Source organism: Papilio machaon, chromosome W (genome assembly GCF_912999745.1).
Source record: "Papilio machaon chromosome W, ilPapMach1.1, whole genome shotgun sequence".
NCBI lineage: Eukaryota > Metazoa > Arthropoda > Insecta > Lepidoptera > Papilionidae > Papilio > Papilio machaon.
The window spans coordinates 372,826-395,235 of record NC_060015.1 but is presented as its reverse complement, the minus strand read 5'-3'; the positions used below and the strand labels follow the sequence as shown (position 1 = coordinate 395,235).

The 22,410-nt window shown below is 51.2% G+C and overlaps 1 pseudogene; it reads right to left on the bottom strand.

Annotated features, from left to right (window-relative positions):
- LOC123723310 overlaps positions 1-22,410 on the bottom strand; it is a 43,648-nt pseudogene that overhangs the window by 15,585 nt on the left and 5,653 nt on the right.

Here is a 22,410-nt window from a genome sequence, read left to right as displayed (position 1 = left end):
TGCACACGAAAAACAGCGTCGTAAGCTTACGGCGCTATTATATTATATTCGATATGAATCCTTATCCAAATAAATATGTTTGATGGCTAGAGTATTAAATGCAGATTACATTAGCCTTTAAACTATGTAATTCTGATCAATAGTTTGGAAGATATTAAATTATTAAAAACTACGCGCATTCGAAAAATTCTACGGCGGTGCGCGGCTGGACTAAATTAAAGGCACGCTACGATGTATTAGTTCGTTAATTTTCAATTTGTATACCGATTTTGATAATTATTTCACTGTTTAAAGGATAAGTGGTTATCTGCTGCATTCTAAATTAGTTTTTGAATTGAAGTACACACATATCAAATAGGAAAGTCCTTTTCTTTATTTCTTTCCTCATACGTATTAAGGAAATTTGTAATTGAACTTCAAATTCACTAAAAATTGTGAAATAAAACAAAAATTTTAAGAAAAAAAAATAGCCGACTTCAAAAAAAACAATCTCAAACAAAATGCACTCAAAAGTAACATAAAAAAACAATTTCAAACAAAATGCATTCAAAAGCACCATAAAAAACAATCTCAAACAAAATGCACTCAAAAGTAACATAAAAAAAAAACAATTTCAGACAAAATGCAATCAAAAGTACCTTAAAAAAACATCTCAAACAAAATGCACTAAAAAGAAACAAAATAATGACATGAAAACTTCTTTCTTTCTTTCTTCTCTCTTTCAAAAACCCTCTAAACTCTAAAGAAAGTTCTCTTCTTTCTTGTAACATGTCTATATTGTATAATTATTGTTATTTTGGAGTCGGTTTCGGCCTAAGTAGGGACATAAACGTAAGTATGTCTCATACATCTCAAATATAAAATGTATAATATAATATTTACTTTGGCCGACACCGACTGCGACATCAGTCAGACATCTTGCAATAAGCTACTATTGATTTATAAAATGTTCTACTTTATAAGAGTCATGTCCACTTTATTTGCTACACAAATAAAATGAACACTAAAAACTGTCTATTAACCAATTGTTGAGAATAGCAAAATAAATATGTCAGTACATAACTGAGACATTCTGTGCTTTTAGCTCAAAGATTTAGCAAAATTGGTAACAATAATTTCATGTCATAATAATAAATTGAAACATATGTATGTTATGAAAAATGTATAATGCATTAGGGTTAGTTATCAGCTTCCATCAGTTTATAAGTATCAAACATATGCTTACCTTTTTCTTTGCAAGCGCTCCTTTTCATGGAAAAGTCTTGGTATCTCTGGTAGGAAATTCTGTGATAGAGAGTGATACAGCTCCTTCTCAACCTTGCTGGTTGCTCTCCTAAACTTGTCTGTCAGGTGGTTCCAGTCATTCTCGGTGAAGCACACCACTTGCCACACTCGCACCGATTCGTCATCATCCAGCCAGTCATCACCGTAAAACCAGCCACGCTTCTTGCCTTCACGTCCTCTTTTCCTCCTACTCCTCGACTTTGGCTTCCTTATTACATCTTCTCGATACAGTCTCGTTCCATAGAAGTACCAGTATGCTGAATCATTATTGTCCCATCTGGGGGGGCATTAGTGTGTTCCACCTCCTCGCGTGAGTAGAAAGCATCCATCCACGCGGACGTAACACCCCAAATGGATTGATGCTCTCTGCTCGGGTGCTTCCCCGGGCAACGTGGTTAGAGACTGGTACCATTACCTACTCTCTAACTACGGCTAAGAGAACCACTCGAAGTGCCGTCGGTGACTGTGGGTTTAACCGGCGGTCTATCCAAACCCACCTGCGCTAGGACCTGCGCAGTCGAGCGCCGTACGCAGGGATGAAGGAGTCCTGGGGGGCTGAGCCGAGCGTCACATGGGTTTATAAGTGGCGTAAGGCAACACTCCCTCTTTGGTCCGGATTTCAGGCAAAACGGTAGCCCTACACGCTAGCCACGGGTAGGGAAATGGCCACGCGTCCCGTCAGAGGGCCGCAGGCGAGGAGGGTGGGGTCCGTTAGGTGTCCCGGGGCACCTAGCGGCGGTAAAGGTCATGCTGACGGGGCAAGTGAAGGTTGCGCAAAGGTCAAGTCGGGCGTTTTTCAACCCGACTGCCAACCGGATCGAGTCCCTGATGTCGCACTGTGAGCCAGCCCTGCCCCCCTATACTTCCCCAGTAGTCCTAACGCCTGAAAATTTTATTATATGAGTAGGGCGTTCCCAAAGGTGCGGGCTCCATGGAGGGTGGGAAGCTGGGGAAATGAAACCTTCTAAGACAGGCTATGGATAAGTCAAGGCCAACTCAAAACAAAGCAAAGGCGACTGGTTCATTCCACGCCTCCACAAGCCAACCTGTAAAAGCAGGACCGAGCAAAAGCTCAGCAACAACACCCAAAGGTTGTAACGTATGGTACAAAAATTCAATAAGCTGACTTTTCTAACGGATTGATTACTCTGTGGCGCGAGCTGTCAGTTGATTTTACGACTTGTCACTGTCACTTTTTACCTTGACCTCGATGCGAAGGGCATCGACCCTGTATAACCTATAATTTTTATATTTTTATTTAATCTTATACCAAATTTTTACTTCTTATCGAAATAAGAATTGCTCCCCGTACTGGGTAAGTTGTGCAAAGTATATTTTATTACTTCACTGTTATTTTTTCACTTCATTTCACCATGCTATGCTTTCCTATTTAAATATGAATTTTGCTCTTTTCTCTATAATTGTAAGACTGCAACGGCCCGGAACAGCTATACTACGTACCGTCCTTGCTTCGCTTTCGGTTAAAACTAGTAACGGCTGCCGGGCACGAATTTATAACCGTGCCTCAATTTGTGCCATGTCCATTACAGGGAGTAAGTTTGGAATTTAACAACATCGACATCCGTCGGCCGACTGGCTTGATAAAGCCTAACGACCACCGATCGCTACTCACTCCTGGCATCGCTTTGCACCCAGGCTCAGCTCACGACTGGCTTGATATAGCCTAACGACCACTGATGGCTACTCACTCCTGGCATCGCTTCGCACCCAGGCTCAGCGCGTTACAACTAGCAAGGAGCGTGCGGTACCTCAGGAACAGGGCCAGACCTTGGCGGAACCCCCTTTTATTAGTTTAATTTCTTTATAAAATTGATCTATATTTTTTTTATTATTTTATTTACTAATATAACTTATATTCTTTTCTAATTTTTGTCACTTTTTTTTTTTTCCTTTTCCCTCATAAAAAAAAGAAATAACGTGACAAGGTGGCGGTGGCAAAGACTCGGCCTAGGATAGTTCGGATAGTTCAACGTCGCCGAGAGGAGACCATAAAAAACAGAAGGTGGATAGACCTTCCAGAACAACAGCTATCAGCTACAGTGACGCAGTATCCTCCGACCTAAAAGTAGCGGTTACCTGCGCACGATCTGGCAACCTAACCAGGGAGATAGCCAATGCCTTTATAAAAAACATGACGCAAGCCATGGTCAAGGTCGCATGGAAGCCAGAAGGCGGAAGTAGTGACCAAATGCCGGTTTCGTCACCAGACCAACATACGTCGAAGGAGCCATCAGGGTCACCTGCGAGGACCAGCTGACATTTAATTGGCTGAAGGGGATTGCAGCGGACCCCCAAATGTGCCAAGGAAACCAGCTGGTCGTCAAACCACAGGCTGACCTCCCACGACGTGTACGATGTGGCATGTTCGTTCCAGATTAGTTTGACATTCTTACTGATACACGAGACATAGGGCGCCTGCTCTACAGACAAAATCGCTGGATAGACATTAAAGAATGGCAATTCCTGGATGGTGAAAAACAAGCGGAGGGTTGGTTCATCAAGGTGACCATCCCCGAAACGCAGATCCCCACCGTCCTGGCTCACAACAGACGACTGGCCTGCACAATAAATCAGTGCTACCTTAAATTCCTGGGCAAAGGAGGGAAGTATTACGAGACTCCGCAGACCTCCACGTCAGCACAACCAACTGACATGCCCACTCCACAAGAACAGGAGCAAAACACCAGTGACAAAGTCGCCGAAGATGCATCGAACAACAGTTCTGCAGCAGAGAAAAACAAAGGGGATCAAACATCACAAGATCCCCAGGTAAGCATACCAGGCACGTCAGGCTTGCAACAAGTGTCCTCCCCTGCGGCTGGGGAGTCTCTCGGTACCCTATCGGGAGCCTCCCTCTCCGACGGGGACGATGCTGAAGCAATGCTAGCGAGCCTCTATCTCGACGAGGAAGGCAAAGACATCAAGGAACGTCAAAATGCCGTCCCCTTCGTCGAGTAACCACACCCAATTCCTACAAATCAACCTCCACCACAGCGAGACTACCACGGCTCAACTACGTAAGTGGCTGGAGGCACACACCAACACCGTCGCCCTAATACAAGAGCCGTGGGTTAGGGCGGACAAAGTTCTAGGACTTTCTAAATTATCAGGTAAGATTAACCTCTTCACAAGTCACGATTGGCCAAGGGCGTGCATACTCACGTCTAAAGGTATACATGCCTTTCCGCTGACGGATTTCTGTTGCAGAGACAACTGTGCCATAAAGGTGACAGACACGCAGGGAAGCGAATTTGTAGTCGCCTCCACCTACATGCCGGAGGCCGATGAACCACCGCCGGCCAACCTCGCCTGACTGGTCAACTACTTACTGCGAATCAGCCGGCCTGGAAATGATCATCGGCACCGATGCAAATGCCCATCATCAGCTGTGGGGCATGGACAAAAACAACGAAAGAGGTAAAAATCTAGTTGATTTCTTATTCACCACCAACCTAAACATTCTTAATATAGGTAATGAACCAACCTTCGTGACGAGGAGGTGCAGGACTATCATTGACCTCACTTTAGCAACAGACCACATTGCGTCTAAAATTGAAGCATGGCATGTCTCAAAAGAGGCGTCATGCTCAGACCACAGGTGGGTACGTTTCACTCTCTGCGTTAACACAACAACCACCATGCAACCTAAAAGGAACCCTAGGAAGACAAACAAAAGTTTGTACACTAAATCCCTAGCGGAAAAATTAAAAAAGTCAGACTCAACCGCACCCCTCAAAGGGTCAGAACAAGAGTACATAGAAACACAGGCTAATAGTATCTTGGAGAGCATCATAACCAGCTACCACGAAGCCTGTCCAGAAAAAATCGATGCTCCAAAACCGGGTCAACAACCATGGTGGTGCAAAGAACTGGACAAAAAGAGGAAGCTGGTTAGGAAAGCTCTAAATAGAGCCATGAACACTTCGTATGACACTGACTGGGACGCTTATAAAAAGGCAAAGTCGGACTACAAAAAGTGCATCAGAAAGCGCCGCACCGCAGGGTGGCGAAACTTCTGTAGCAACATAGACAAGTGCGCTCAAGCAAACCGTGTTAGGAAAGTCCTTTCAAGCCAACAACTTGAAGGACCTCAAACTATACGCACCACGGATAATACTTATACAACCTCATCAGATGAAACACTAATAGCTCTACTTAATGCACACTTCCCTGGCTGCAAACTGAGTAGAACTACAGAGTGGTCTGATGACATCAGTTCACCCACCTCCCAAGATTGGGTACTTGCCGAGCAGGTTATTACGGAATCCAGGATCAAATGGGCCATTAATAGCTTTCACCCCTTCAAAGCTGCTGGACCGGATGGAGTTTTCCCAGCCCTGCTCCAGTGGGGGGAACGCCTTCTAAATCACAGGCTAGTTAAACTCATGCAAACTTGTCTAGCATGCAAATACGTGCCTAAAAGTTGGCGAGAAGTTAAAGTCATCTTCATACCTAAACCAGGTAAAGGCGACTATACCGACGCCAAATCCTTCAGACCGATAAGCCTAACGTCATTCATTTTAAAAACGATGGAAAGACTTATCGAAAGATACATCAGGGAAGTAGCCCTAAGGCAAAACCCCCTACACCCTTTACAACACGCATATAGTGTTGGCAAATCGACCGACTCGGCCCTCCATCTTGTAGTTAGCAAGATAGAGAACGCGTTGAATAATAAATCAATTTGTATGGGCTCCTTTATTGACATAGAAGGAGCCTTTGACAAAACCAACTTCAAATATATAGAAAAGGCCCTACTAAATCACGGAGTTGACTCCGCAATATGCCAATGGGTCACACAGATGCTAAGTAAAAGGATCATAAGGACTAATGACTCTAAAATAGTGACAATTATGAGAGGGTGTCCCCAAGGGGGAGTCCTCTCACCGTTGCTGTGGAATCTAGTCATTAACGATCTAATTAGCATCCTAAACAAGAATAATTACTACACGGTGGGATATGCCGACGATCTAACAATACTGATCACAACTATCTCGGCTAGTGTCGCCTGCGACCTCACCCGAGCGGCGCTACGAATTGTAGAACGCTGGTGTAATAAATTCGAATTAACAGTCAACCCAAAAAAGACCGAGATAGTAATGTTCACCAACAAAAGGGTTCCCGGTGAATATAACCCCCCCTCGCTATTTGGCACAAAAATTCAAATATCAACTGAGGTGAAATACCTAGGCGTGATATTAGACAGTAAATTAAACTGGAACAAACACCTTGAAAGCAAGGTAAACAGGGCAACTATAACTTTCTGGCAATGTAAAAAGATGATTGGTAAAAGATGGAGGCTCTCACCAAAAACGGTGCTATGGCTATACACGTCGGTTATAAGACCAATCATCACTTACGGAGCGGTAGTCTGGTGGACAAAAACCAAACAAACTACCGCTTGCAACAAACTCCAAAGGTGTCAAAGACTAGCTTGCATGGCGATAACAGGCAGTATGAGGACGACTCTCACTACTGCCTTAGAAGCCCCACTAAATTTGACACCTTTAAACATCCATATACAACAAACAGCAGCCTCAACGGCGCTAAGGCTGCGCACACTCAATCTATGGAGACAATACAGGATCCCTCATACGTCTATTTTGGACACGCTCACAGCAGCGCTGCCCATCGTAGATGCCAAACACGACCTGATCCCCAAACAGTACATCTTTGACAAAAAATACAAAATACACCTCACTGAGTCTAAACACAATGACACGGGTAGGCACAACCACACCCACCTGATAATATCGGAACCCTTTTTTTTTTTTTTTTTTTTTTTTTTTTTTTTTTTTTTTTTTTTTTTAAAGTCTGGAAATGCATTTACGCACCCCCTACGCCGGGCTGTGCAATGGCGTAGGGGAGTGTGGGACTCGCCGGCCGCAGAAGGCGACCGGAATACCCACTAAAACCAGACTGCCCTCTCACGCGTTACGGCGGGGCCACGGGAAACGCGTTAGCTTACTTCCGTGACCCCGCCTGCGTTTGGCCTCTACGGGCCCTCAAATCTAAGGCGTGGGGAGAAGGGCAGCAGCGGCAAATTGCCGCCTCCTTCTCCCCACTCTTCTCTGCCGGAGCGGGGGCGCTAGGGGATCCCCTTCGCGTTCCCGCTCCTTCTCCTCCTTCTGCGACATGACTGTTTCGCAGAAGGAGGAGACCGCGTTCCAAGACCTCTCACTTCCCAACATGGCGCGTACAACGCCGGGAAGTGAGAGGTCGCCGCCTATCGCCGCCACCAGGGTGCGGCGCTCTTCTGTCCAGGCGCAGCACACTTCAAGTGTGTGCTGCGCCGTATCCTCATCGGCGCCGCACCCGTGGCAGCGCATCGTCTCTTCCCTTCCGATCCGACACAGGTACCGTCCGAAACAGCCATGTCCGGACAGCACCTGTGTCAGTCGGAAGGTAAGGGAGCCGTGGCTCCTCCCACACCACTCCGGGAGCTGTGGGCGTATGGCCTCTATGGTGCGCACGCCATATTGGGCGTGCGCTAGGCCACTCGCCCAGAGCTCCACGGTCGTCTTTCTCCTCGCCTCCCGGGCGCGGGATAGCTCCTCTGGAGCCGGGGCTTCGCCCCGAGCTCTTTGTGTTGCCCGCGCCCAGTAGGCTTCGGCCAGCACGCCCGCCCCTATTTCCCACGGAGGGGTGCCGGCCAAAACGCAGGCCGCCGCGTGGCCTACCGTGCGGTAGGCCCGACACGCACGCGCCGCAATTATGCGTTGCGGCCTGCGGAGGAGGGCCCTGTTTGGTGCGTTGAGGGCATTTGCCCACATCGGTGCACCGTACAGGGCCATGCTTTTGACGACCGTGGTGTACAGCAGTCTCGTATGTACACCCGGACCTCTAAGGTTAGGGAGGAGCCTCGACAGGGCTGAGGCCGCTCCCACGAGCCGGGGGGCCAGCGCTCGGAAATGATCGCCGAAGCGCCAGCCCCCGTCGAGGACAAGACCCAGATATTTCATCCGGGCCCTGACCCCGACTTCCTCTTCGTTGACCCGGAGGGTGGCCCCCGCAGGAATCCTCCACCTAGGCCCTTTAAAATAAAGGGCCTCGGTCTTGCTGAGGGCCACTCGGAGGCCTAGCGCCTCGATCCTCCGGGTCAACAACATGGCTCCGGCCTCAGCCCTCCTTTTAAGCCGGCTCCAGGTAGTGTCCCGGACGGCTACCAGCGTGTCATCTGCATAGCAGATGACCGCCATCCGGGACAGCACCTCTCCGCGGATGGCCCAATCGAATCCGATGTTCCACAGGAGGGGCCCTAACACGGACCCCTGTGGAACACCGGAGGCCATCCGCCTTTCCTCACGGCCAGTTCTCCCCATGTAGGACACTACCCGCCCTTGCAGGTAGTGTCCTACGACTCTCCGCAGGTAGAGGGGCACTCCGTGATACCGTAGCGCCTCCTCTATTACCGCGAAGGGGAGGGAGCCGAAGGCGTTGGCGATGTCTAATGACACCGCTATGGCTCCCTGCCCCTTTTGGGCCGCTTCGTCAGTGAACCTCTTCAGGGCGGCGAGGGCGTCCATGGTGGATCGTCCTGACCGGAACCCGAATTGGTTCACCGAGAGCTGCGGCCCGTCCCTCGCTAGGTGCTGGATGATCCGGGAAGCTATCACGCGCTCCAGCAACTTCCCGACCTCATCCAGCATCACCAGCGGGCGGTATCCCGACGGAGAGTCCGCGGGGCGGCCATCTTTCCTTATGAGGACTAGCCGCCCCTCCTTCCACACCTCAGGGAAGTGCCCCGCTGCCAAGCAATCGTTGTAGAGGCAGCGTAGGCGGTCCCCGAGGTGCTTCAAGGCGATGGGGAGAACCTTCCCGGGCACCCCATCCGGTCCCGGGGCCTTCCGCGGGCCTTGGAGCCGGCGGGCCGCCCCTAGCATTTCCTCCTCCGTTATCAGAGGAGGATTAGGGGCGGCGTCATCCTCGTTGTCAGCCCTCTGCTGCGCCATGCGCGGTGGCTCAAATGGGGGGCTGTCTGGAAACAGCCCCTCTACCACCGCGCTGAGGACGGCCGGCTCCATGGCCTCCGTGGGGGGCGCCGTTTTGAGTTTGGCCCGTACCATCCGGTACGGGCGCCCCCACGGGTCCGCGTCTAGGGCCGCCAAGAACTCAGAGTAGGCGGCGTCCTTGGCGGCCCCAATGGCGGCTGAGAGCGCCTTCTTTGCTGAACGTGATTCAACAAGAAGGCGCTCCAGCTCGCCCGGTTCCTGGTGCCGACGTCTTCGGCACCGGGAGAGAGCACGGCGGGCGGCGTTGCTGGTGGCATGTAGGGCCGCGAGGTCCCGCGACCACCAGTACACCCCCTCTCGGGGCGCGAGGCGCCTAGCCCTAGGCATTGCCGCATCGCATACAGCCGTCAGGTCCCGACGGAACCTGGCAGCTCTTTCTCCGACCCCCAAGGATTGAGGGGGGTCGGAGGCCCACGCGCAAGCAATTGCGGCCTCCTCTGCCAGGTCTGCGTCGAGACGGGACAGCTGCCACCTAGGGAAGGCGCCTCTGCCGCCCGCCGTGCGGGTTTGACGCCCGCGGGGCGCTGTGGAGACCCTGAACCTGATGTACAGATGATCTGACAGGGTCTCCACATCCTCCAGGACGCGCCAACACGTGATGCGCGCACCAATACCGGGGGTGGCAAACGTAACATCGACAATCGAGCCACCCCGCGCGCGCACACACGTGAAGGCGCTGCCCTGGTTCTCCGGAACCAGGCCAATCATGAGGGCCCAATCCCGGAGATGCGCCCCTTTGACGTCAGTGACGGGGGATCCCCAAGCCGCGCACTTAGCATTGAGGTCCCCCATCACGATGACCTGAGCTGGCAGTGCCCTCCGCACCACCAGCTCCAGGCCATCCAGGAACCCCTCAAATTGGGAGAGGCTCCTGTTCGGGGAGAAGTAGACCCCGATGAGCACTACTTCTCCCCAGTTAGCCGCCACGTAACCCGCGCCCCTCTCCCTGAGAGAGAGGCGTTGCGGGCCCGTTGGCGGCGCCACCATTCCGACCGAGCCCTCCGTGTCCCCGACCCAGTGAGATTGGGAAGGGATGAGGTAGGGCTCGGCCACGACAGCAACGGCAATTCTCCACTCCGCCAGGACCTGCATGAGCAGGTCCTGTGCGCGGGCGCAGTGGTTGGCGTTCGTCTGCAGGAACTCTGTATGCAGGTGTCTGGGCATTAGGACACCTGCATACGTTCCTCTTCAGGCTGCGGCTGCAGCCTGGCCGGCGGTTGCGCTTGTGGCGCAGGGGGAGGGCCGATGGAGCGGGCCTTCCCCCTCACAGTAGGGGGGGTGCATTTAGCTCCCCCCATCACGTGTGCGTGCGGGCAGCCTGTCCTGTGGCAAACAGCGCAGTTGACAGGTGCCTCGCACGCAGCCCTCTTGTGGCCTTCTTGGCCGCATCGGAAGCAGAGGCGGCCATCCTCTGCCTCCGATGGGCATAGGGCCCGGGTGTGGCCCAGCTGCATACACTTGAAGCAGCGTAGCGGCCGGGCCCTTACCGCGGTGACGGTGGCCATGCTCCATCCTATGGCCACCTTCCCTATTTGAGCGACGGCTTTCGCTGCCGCCGCCGGACACCTCACTAGGGCAGAGCCCCCACCCCAGAAGCTGGGCCTGATTAGGCCCACTTTGACAGTATCAGGGTGGCAGCCCCCGGTTGTTGCCAGTTTGGCTGCCACCTCCTCGCGCGTAACCGTCTCGTCCAAACCCGAGACCCGAAGGTCTGCGAGTTTGGACGGACGCGCGATGTCCGCCCAGCCGCCGATGACCCGAGTCAGTTCGGCAGCCAGGCGGTCGGCCGTCTCTTCTGGGGTGTTCCCCCCCACTTCCATCAGCTTGGAGCCGGTCATGCTGGTCCGCACTTTGACCGTCTCCAAGCCGAAGTCTCTGAGGCAGATCGACGCCTTAGCCTTGGCCAAGACGTCAGTATATTTGGCCTCAGAGACCTGTCCCTCTGCTGTCGTGATCGTGGCCCCCGGTTTAAGGGTGACGGTTATGGCCGCCGTCTTGGGGGCCACTATCTTTACTGCTTTAGGGGGAGGGGGAACCCGCTGCGCCCCATTAGGGTGAACTGGCGCAGCAGGCGGGGCCCCGGCCGGAGCCTTTTTCTTCTTTTTTGCCTTGCGGCCGACTACCTTAGACCACTGAACTTCACCCCCGGGAGTTTGGGGGGCGGGTTCAGCGGCTCCGGCTTGAGCCTTCGCGGCTTTCCCTACGCGCCCTCCTCCGCCAGCAGGTGGAGGGGGGAGAGGGGCAGCCGGTACAGCTGTAGGGGCGATCCTCCGTTTGGGGACCGGCCTGGCTTTGGCTACAGGGGCCTGGGCTGGTCGTGTCTCCACGTTTTTAGGGGCACTGGTCGCCAGGTTGGGCCTGACTACAGGGCGCGGCGGCGGCGGATGTTGTTTGTCCGCCTGGAGCGGTGGTCTGACCACCGGCTCAGGGGGGAGGCGCGTCTCCAGGTCTTGTAGGCGGGCGTTCACCATCCCGCCTACTGACTCTAGGAGTTCGCGCCTCATCTCTTCGAGAGCGCCCCTGAGAATCGCCTCCACCCCCTCCTGGGCCTGAGGAGCCTCCCTCGGAGTCGCTTCTGACCGCTTTTGCGACTCCGAGTACGCTTCTTTGAAAGCACGCAGCTCCGCGCGGATCAGCTCCAGCTCTCTAGCTAGTCTGGCATTCTCCGCGCGGAGCCGGCGTTGCTCCTCCTCGGGGGTGATCGCTCGGAGCTCCTCCACCGCTTCTATCACCTGTTGGGTGGCCCTGTTAATCTGGCCCCGCACTGTTCCCTTTAGGTTTCCGCTCTTTTTAACCTCCCCCTGAATTGTGGAAACATTCAGGAGGGCCTTCGCAGCCAATGCCAAATGCCAATGCCAATGCCAACGCCACCATGGCGGCCTCCGGTTGCGCAGCCCTGGGCTCCGACAAGTCCCTGGGCAGGCATGGAGGCTGGTAGGGGAGGGGGTCCGAGCCAGCTGCTCGACTCTCCTCCCCCTCCGCTAAGTAGGCTTTCGCCTCCTGCAGGAAACTGCTTTGGGCCCCCGGTCGTCTGGTACGGCCTCTTGTCGCTGTCGACACTTTTTTGACCGGGCCCGCTGCTTCCGCTTCTTTTAGCGCCCTCTTCTTCCCCTTGCTCTCTGTCCCAATTGGGAACTTGAGGGCGATTTTTGGGGCCGCGGATCCGCTGATCTTTTTCCGCGCCGTGCTCGCGCTCGCCTTCCTCCCGTCCAGAGTACTGTCTGAGTCGGAGGAAGACTCCGACATAGAGACCACCTCCACGTCGCTCTCCCCGCCTTCCTCTACTCTTCCAGGCGTCGTCAGTTCCAAATCGTTTGCTTCGTTGTCAGTTGTTATCGCCGAGGTCGTTGGTTGGCAGTCTTTGGCCCCCCCAGAATACGAGGGCCGGCCAGAGGTCAGAGTGACCTCTGGGAGGGATTCTCCGCTGGCGTTGCCAGCGGTACCCTCCTGGGGTAATGAGTTTTTGAAGCTTGCCATGTCCATTGTTTTTCCAGTGTTGTCGGACACCGGAAACCGCCTTTTTAATGCAGGGTGGGGTCCCCTAGTCCTGAAGCGCGGCCTTGAAGGCCGCCATACACCGACCGAAGTCCACTGCCTTTTAACGTGTTGCCGCACGCCCTCACCGATGTTCCGCAGGCCTGCCCGGTATGGGTGGCCCTATCCGGTATAGCCCCACGGAACATCCCTCTCCTCAAGGTAATTTTTTATAGAGGTTGTCTTCCTCGCGGCCCCGCGCTAGGCGCAGAGCCCCCGTTTCCGCTCAGTGCGGACTTTCGGGTTTGTTGGTGTTTGGTTCGCGGGGCAAAAAAAGCCCTACCCCGGCAATATGCCGGGGCGTTCCCCTATCCACCACCAGGGGACGCGCCACGTCGGAGTTCACCTCTCCGCCCACTCGGACAACCGAGCAGGTCCGTGGATATCGGAACCCTTTTTTTTTTTTTTTTTTTTTTTTTTTTTTTTAAAGTCTGGAAATGCATTTACGCACCCCCTACGCCGGGCTGTGCAATGGCGTAGGGGAGTGTGGGACTCGCCGGCCGCAGAAGGCGACCGGAATACCCACTAAAACCAGACTGCCCTCTCACGCGTTACGGCGGGGCCACGGGAAACGCGTTAGCTTACTTCCGTGACCCCGCCTGCGTTTGGCCTCTACGGGCCCTCAAATCTAAGGCGTGGGGAGAAGGGCAGCAGCGGCAAATTGCCGCCTCCTTCTCCCCATTCTTCTCTGCCGGAGCGGGGGCGCTAGGGGATCCCCTTCGCGTTCCCGCTCCTTCTCCTCCTTCTGCGACATAACTGTTTCGCAGAAGGAGGAGACCGCGTTCCAAGACCTCTCACTTCCCAACATGGCGCGTACAACGCCGGGAAGTAAGAGGTCGCCGCCTATCGCCGCCACCAGGGTGCGGCGCTCTTCTGTCCAGGCGCAGCACACTTCAAGTGTGTGCTGCGCCGTATCCTCATCGGCGCCGCACCCGTGGCAGCGCATCGTCTCTTCCCTTCCGATCCGACACAGGTACCGTCCGAAACAGCCATGTCCGGACAGCACCTGTGTCAGTCGGAAGGTAAGGGAGCCGTGGCTCCTCCCACACCACTCCGGGAGCTGTGGGCGTATGGCCTCTATGGTGCGCACGCCATATTGGGCGTGCGCTAGGCCACTCGCCCAGAGCTCCACGGTCGTCTTTCTCCTCGCCTCCCGGGCGCGGGAGAGCTCCTCTGGAGCCGGGGCTTCGCCCCGAGCTCTTTGTGTTGCCCGCGCCCAGTAGGCTTCGGCCAGCACGCCCGCCTCTATTTCCCACGGAGGGGTGCCGGCCAAAACGCAGGCCGCCGCGTGGCCTACCGTGCGGTAGGCCCGACACGCACGCGCCGCAATTATGCGTTGCGGCCTGCGGAGGAGGGCCCTGTTTGGTGCGTTGAGGGCATTTGCCCACATCGGTGCACCGTACAGGGCCATGCTTTTGACGACCGTGGTGTACAGCAGTCTCGTATGTACACCCGGACCTCTAAGGTTAGGGAGGAGCCTCGACAGGGCTGAGGCCGCTCCCACGAGCCGGGGGGCCAGCGCTCGGAAATGATCGCCGAAGCGCCAGCCCCCGTCGAGGACAAGACCCAGATATTTCATCCGGGCCCTGACCCCGACTTCCTCTTCGTTGACCCGGAGGGTGGCCCCCGCAGGAATCCTCCACCTAGGCCCTTTAAAATAAAGGGCCTCGGTCTTGCTGAGGGCCACTCGGAGGCCTAGCGCCTCGATCCTCCGGGTCAACAACATGGCTCCGGCCTCAGCCCTCCTTTTAAGCCGGCTCCAGGTAGTGTCCCGGACGGCTACCAGCGTGTCATCTGCATAGCAGATGACCGCCATCCGGGACAGCACCTCTCCGCGGATGGCCCAATCGAATCCGATGTTCCACAGGAGGGGCCCTAACACGGACCCCTGTGGAACACCGGAGGCCATCCGCCTTTCCTCACGGCCAGTTCTCCCCATGTAGGACACTACCCGCCCTTGCAGGTAGTGTCCTACGACTCTCCGCAGGTAGAGGGGCACTCCGTGATACCGTAGCGCCTCCTCTATTACCGCGAAGGGGAGGGAGCCGAAGGCGTTGGCGATGTCTAATGACACCGCTATGGCTCCCTGCCCCTTTTGGGCCGCTTCGTCAGTGAACCTCTTCAGGGCGGCCAGGGCGTCCATGGTGGATCGTCCTGACCGGAACCCGAATTGGTTCACCGAGAGCTGCGGCCCGTCCCTCGCTAGATGCTGGATGATCCGGGAAGCTATCACGCGCTCCAGCAACTTCCCGACCTCATCCAGCATCACCAGCGGGCGGTATCCCGACGGAGAGTCCGCGGGGCGGCCATCTTTCCTTATGAGGACTAGCCGCCCCTCCTTCCACACCTCAGGGAAGTGCCCCGCTGCCAAGCAATCGTTGTAGAGGCAGCGTAGGCGGTCCCCGAGGTGCTTCAAGGCGATGGGGAGAACCTTCCCGGGCACCCCATCCGGTCCCGGGGCCTTCCGCGGGCCTTGGAGCCGGCGGGCCGCCCCTAGCATTTCCTCCTCCGTTATCAGAGGAGGATTAGGGGCGGCGTCATCCTCGTTGTCAGCCCTCTGCTGCGCCATGCGCGGTGGCTCAAATGGGGGGCTGTCTGGAAACAGCCCCTCTACCACCGCGCTGAGGACGGCCGGCTCCATGGCCTCCGTGGGGGGCGCCGTTTTGAGTTTGGCCCGTACCATCCGGTACGGGCGCCCCCACGGGTCCGCGTCTAGGACCGCCAAGAACTCAGAGTAGGCGGCGTCCTTGGCGGCCCCAATGGCGGCTGAGAGCGCCTTCTTTGCTGAACGTGATTCAGCAAGAAGGCGCTCCAGCTCCCCCGGTTCCTGGTGCCGACGTCTTCGGCACCGGGAGAGAGCACGGCGGGCGGCGTTGCTGGTGGCATGTAGGGCCGCGAGGTCCCGCGACCACCAGTACACCCCCTCTCGGGAGATATCGGAACCCTACCGCAGCATTGAACAACCCGGTTGGATATCAGACACTGCAAATAAAGCCGCTATTTGGTCCTGCGGCATGTACCCGACGCAAAAAATCCTGAAGGTCCAAGAAGAAGGAGTCATCGGTGCCAAAGTGAATGGCATACACTTCTATAGCTGCTACGCCCCACCAAGCTGGAGCCAGGACAAATTCGAGAACATGCTAGCAAACCTCACTAATGCCTCTAGAAATATGAACCCACGGGTCATTGCAGGGGATTTTAACGCTTGGGCAACCGAGTGGGGGAGTAGCAGAACGGATAAGAGAGGCCAAACGCTCCTAGAGACCGCAGCTGGATGGGACCTGACACTATTGAACGACGGTAAGTCACCCACTTTTATCAAAGGTGAAGCAAGGTCCTTTATTGACCTGACCTTCGCAAGCAGCAGCATAGCAAAGCGGGACACAAAATGGCAGGTAACGGATATCCACACACACAGCGACCATTGTGCAATTACGTGGAGTATCCCCGATCACAACAATGTCCGCCGACGGAAGCTTGCGGCTCCCCTCGTAGGTTGGAAAACGAATACCTTCGACGCGGACACATTTCACGCCGCATTAGAGTGGAACAGTAAGATTGAAGGTAACACCGCAGAGGAGATGGCAGAGAACATCATGACAAAGCTGGCTAGGGCGTGTGATTGTGCAATGGTAAGAACCGGTCACAGAAAAAACAAAAGAGATCCGGTCCACTGGTGGAGCGATAATATCAGAGAAATCAGAGAACAATGCATGAAGGCCCGAAGGTTAGCACAACGGGCAAGAAAGAAAAATTCATTTCCCGCGTTGCAGGCTACCTACAAAGACCTTCGAACTAAATTGAAAAAGGCGATTAAAAAACGAAAAGGAGAAACTTGGGCTGAACTACTGGAAGAAGTCAACAATGACCCCTGGGGTAGACCGTACATGGTTGTCATGAAGAAACTAAGGACTACACAACAACCCCGTGAAACAAAACTACTAAGAAGCATTGTCACCACATTATTCCCACAACAAGAAGAGCTGGACTACGAAATACCCGCAAACGCCGCCGAAGTCCCTGCGATCACGAACGAGGAATTCGTAGGCGCATACAACGCAATAAAGAATAAGAAGGCACCGGGTATGGATCGCATCCCTAACGTAGCTCTGAAGGCGGCAATGAAGGGAGAGCAAAATGGGTTTCAGGAGGTATTTAACAAGTGCCTCCAGGAAGGTACTTTCCCCAAAATCTGGAAGAGACAGCGATTAGTACTTTTACCCAAGGGCAATAAAAACCCGGAAGACCCAAAGTCTTATCGTCCTCTATGCATGCTGGACACAGCGGGGAAAGTTCTGGAGAGAATAATCCACAATAGAATGGAAGCCGCAATCGGAAACGCCATCCACAACAACCAGTACGGTTTTAGAAAAGCCCGCTCTACCCTGGATGCGATAGAACGAGTAGTAAACATCGCCAAAAACGCCACCGGGGGCCATCGCTGGAAAGGTGGGGGCAAAAAGTACTGCCTGTTGGTAGCTCTCGACATCCAAAATGCCTTCAACTCGGCAAGATGGGACATCATCTGCAAGGCTATGGATAGATTGGAAGTACCGATGTACCTCAGGAAGATAATACGTAGCTACCTTAGTAACAGGGTCCTTCACTACGACACGGATGATGGACCGGAAAAGTACAAAATTACGGCTGGTGTACCACAGGGCTCCGTGCTCGGACCGCTTTTGTGGAACATTATGTATGACGGACTGCTGAATCTCACACTACCTGCTGGAGCTGAACTCACTGCCTTCGCAGACGACGCGATGATCTCAATAGTCGCGAAGCACACAGAAGAGATACGCAGAATATTCGAAGAAACGTACCGCCGCATACAAACGTGGATGACATCGACCGGGCTGAAGCTAGCAGAGCACAAGACAGAGGCAATGCTGGTCACGAGTCGGAAGAACGTAGAAAGGATCACGCTAGCCGTGGGATCAAGTTGCATCACATCTAAAACACAAATTAGGTATCTTGGAGTGTACCTAGTTTTCAGGCTAAACTTTAACCACCACGTGGAGCAAGCAGCCGTGAAGACATCGAAGGTTACCATGGCACTCGCCAGGCTCATGCCTAACGTGGGTGGCCCACGGCAAAAGAAGAGGAACCTGTTGATGTCGGTAAGTAATTCCGTTTTGTTGTATGGGGCTCCCATTTGGGCGGACGCTCTAAGTAACAAAATAAATAGGAAAAAGATGGAGTCAGTGTATCGGGTAAGTTTGATCAGAATCATCAGCGCGTTTCGCACTGTATCGTTAGATGCAGCCTGTGTAATCGCCGGCGCTATACCCGTGCATCTACTTGCAGAAGAGAGAAAACTGTTGTTTGACAGAAGAAGTGATCCGAGCGCAACGCGGAAAAAATCGCGATGTCTAGTCAGAAGACAGATCATCACCAAATGGCAGCAGGAGTGGGATCACTCAATAAAGGGCCGCTGGACTCACAAACTAATTGGACAAGTCGAAAAATGGATAAACCGCAGGCATGGGGAAACGAACTTCTACCTCACCCAAATGCTGACGGGCCATGGATGTTACCGTGCGTACCTACACCGTTTTGGGCACGAAATTCCCCCGGATTGTCCACACGGGTGCGGCGAACCAGAGGATGCAGAGCACGTGTTCTTTGTCTGCCCGGCATACTCCAAGGAGCGCGAAGAACTCGAGAACAGTATCGGACCTACTACGGTCGCAAATTTGGTGGATAACATGCTTGCAACAGAAGAAGCATGGAATAAAGTTAGCGAATACGCCGCCTCAGTACTAAAGAAGGTACGGCGGGCTGAGCAAATACGGCGAAAAGCCAACGCAATGGACTCAAGGAGCTAAAAAGCGCAGAGAGCTAGAAGGGAAAGCATGATTGCTGAGACCACCCCTCCGAAGTAATACCGGAAGGTAGTCCCGGAGGGGTACCAAAAAGTCCATAGAGAGGGTTGTTTTAGTCGGTAACGGGACTCATGTTAGGTTAGGTGAACACTAATGAGCCTGAGCCCGACACACCAGGCATGTAGCTCCCATGTCTGACGGTGCCCCAAGGCATTTTTTCCCTCTAAAAAAAAAAAAAAAAAAAAAAAAAAAAAAAAAAAAAAAAAAAAAAAAAAACACCCACCTGATGATCTACACAGATGGGTCCAAGACAGACCAAGGTTCAGGTTCAGGAGTATTCTCGGAAGACCTGAACATTAAAATACACACATCCTTAGGTCAGTACTGTACCATATTCCAAGCAGAATGCATGGGTATAATCTTAGCAGCACACGCCATAGCTGCAAGGAAAGCAAAAGATGAAAACATCTGCATACTTACCGACAGCATGGCTGTGCTCCAGGCACTTAACAGCTACACAGTTAACTAAGGCCTTATACATGAGTGTCACCTAATTCTGAATGATTTAGGAGCAGTCAACAACATCAACCTTCGATGGATTAAAGGTCACAGCGGCTCCAGAGGCAACGACGCAGCGGACGAGCTGGCCCGCAAAGGTTCCGGTAGCCGAGCAATCGGCCCTGAACCCATCGTCCCCCTGCCTTTAGGATATTTAAGGTCGCAGGTAACAAGCAGAAACCACGACCAGCACAGCGCGCTTTGGGAATGCATTAGTGAATGCAGGCAGACCAAAGAAGTTCTGCCGAAAATTAATAAGCGAATCTCAAACACGCTACTTAAATTAAGTAAGCCACAGCTCAGAGTAGCTGTGGCTGCCCTGACAGGTCACGGCCACTTTAACAAACACATTTTTAACTTAGGTATCACAGACAGTCCTTTATGCAGGGCGTGCATGGAGGAAGAAGAAACAGCATTGCACGTTATACAACACTGCCCGGCAGTGTCCGACTACAGGGACAGATACCTCGGTCCGCCGAGGTCGCCGCCAGAGATCACCAGCAACATTAAGGGACTGCTGGGGTTCTTTGGCGAGCTGGGCTGGCTGGAGTAACCCACAGCCTGCCTTCACGCAAAATACGCGCTTGTCGTGGAGTTGCGGAGAACTGAGCCCCTACTACTAACTAACTAACTAACTAACTAACTATTGTCCCATCTGGAATACAATTGCTTCAATAACTAATAACCCTATTTTATGCTGCCAATTCCATTACCATACATATTGTTTTGAACAAAGTTAAAAATTAAAAAATTATCTCACCCGAGAGGTTCAACTCTTAAGCTCTCTGATTCCAGGTTCTTGAATAACTCAAAGACATCTTCGGCATCCAAGCGAAAATCACACAATGCATATAATATTTCCACCTTTGTACGAAGTGGCAAAAATTGGAAATCAATATCTGTGTTAAATGGATTGTACCGTACAGTTTCTCGACATTTTCGCCTAAATAGGCGTCTCAAATACATCTAAAATTAATACTTAAATTAGCATAATCAATCAATAATATTTTGATATAAGATTGGAAGGAAAAAAAAATCAAAAATAGACACCTGATAATTAAATGCAGAGATATCATTGTTGCCGAAACAGCCGTTTAACAAACGCACTATTAACTCTGTCAAAAGCGAACTCGCAGTTTCCTCTGTGCCATCTGTTAACAAGGCCTCTACTAATTCCTGAAAATTTAATTCCATTTAAAACGCCATTACAATGCCAAAAATATTTTTCATTATAAAACCCTTAACATCGGCGCAATAGTCGCGGTCAATACTCAATACTCACTTCAATGTCAAAATCTAGAAGACTGAAAGCAGTCCTGAACAAGGAACAAAAACACGCGATACTTGGTACTTCCCACCATGATTGAATGTCTGAAATCCGTGAGAAACTCATACAGATATCACTTTTCACTGTGTTTTTGGAAACAACACTGTCGGTGCACCGTCTCACTGTAACTCACCCAAAATACTAATAAAAGATGGAAACATAACCTATGACGATACGCAATCATAGATCACTCTTCACATCTATAAAAAAAACTTGTGAGCCGTCATGGGACGCCTGGCAGATGTGAAACATCGTGTGTGTACAAGTAATATGCATAAAATATTAAATATTATAATTAAATAAATAATAATGATAATCACAGGTGGGCACAGTTAATCGAAAAGTTAACTTCGTTAATCGTTAATTCGTTAATTAAAAAATTAACTTCGTTAATCTTTAAAGCGTTAAATTCTCGAAAATTTAACGCAAGTTAAAGTTAATCGTTAACAGTTAACCATACCAAAATTATACATACTAATTTTACACTTATGTGGCGACACTTGTTTAAAATAGTAATTTGACTATACATTCTATAACACATATAAGAGACCAGTATGAATGCATTATAGTATATTTCATTACGAGTGCGGAAAGCCTGTCATTGCAAAAAGTTCCGACAAATGTCTACAAGTTGACAGTTGGAACAAGTTGTAATAACAGTTTCGCACGTGTACTAAACAACTATTTTTGATACAGTTGCGAGAAAATGAAGCAATTTAATAGAATAATAAAAACACAATAAACTCAACTAACTAAAATGTTTGGAAAATGGCGCCAACCGTAAAAGAATACAAACAGAGATTTTTTGTTTTCTTCACCCATTCTGGGTAGGCAAAGGGAACTATGCCCAAACAGCCAAGTCTTCAGTAGATTATTTTTATTGATATGAAATGAAAATTAAATTTAATGAGATGAAATAAAATGAAACCTAACCTAATTCATTGAGTCAAATCATTAAATTTGATATTGTAACAAATTAGGAGCTTCTTTTTAGAAATATTTGCATGAATCATAAAAACTTCAATGATTTTTTTTGTAAAAACTTCGTGGTTGGTTTTTCTTTATAACAGACATTATTTTGACAGTTGGGAAAGAGAACGCACGAGTTTAGAAAAGCTAAAGAAAAAGCACGAGTAAAAAAGTTTTTTGCTCAAAAAGTGGCGTATTGCAGGGACGAAGAGCGTTCGGAATGTGGGCTATTACATACTCGTGCTTTTATATACTCGTAATGAAATATACTATTTCGAACCTTCTTTTGATTTTGTCCTGTTGTTCACGTCTTTCCCGGACGCTCTGATGCATCACAGTTGCACGCGAACTTCACATATATCAATTATCAACTCGTTCGTTCACCATTCGAGTCGCCGACAGTCGCCCAACATAGTTGAACTTACGAGCGTGGCGTGCCGCGTAATTTAAACAAAATGACAGCACGTCTCCAAGTTTCTAATTAAACGATTAACGGACTTTTATTAACGGAAGTTAACAAAAGCGTTAACACTTTTTGAAGTTAACTTAAAAGTTTCCGTTAAGCAAAATGTTAACTTTGTTAATTAACGATTAACGAGTTAATGCCCAGCTCTGATGATAATGATAAGGTTGAAATATACATTATTGACGGTCGAGTTGGCGATTGTAGCTTTTATGGCGAACACAATTATATCTAAGGACTTACTATCCAAAGTTAAAAGTTGCGGAGACTGGTAGTTTTTAATAAATAAAATCGTACTTAGGTTAGTTATTTTCACTACTTTTGACGTAACTTTGACAGTTTTATTTTATAAGTGGTCAAAGGTTTGTATTTTATACAGCCATAAGTCATGTATGCTACTAAAATAAATTAAAAAAA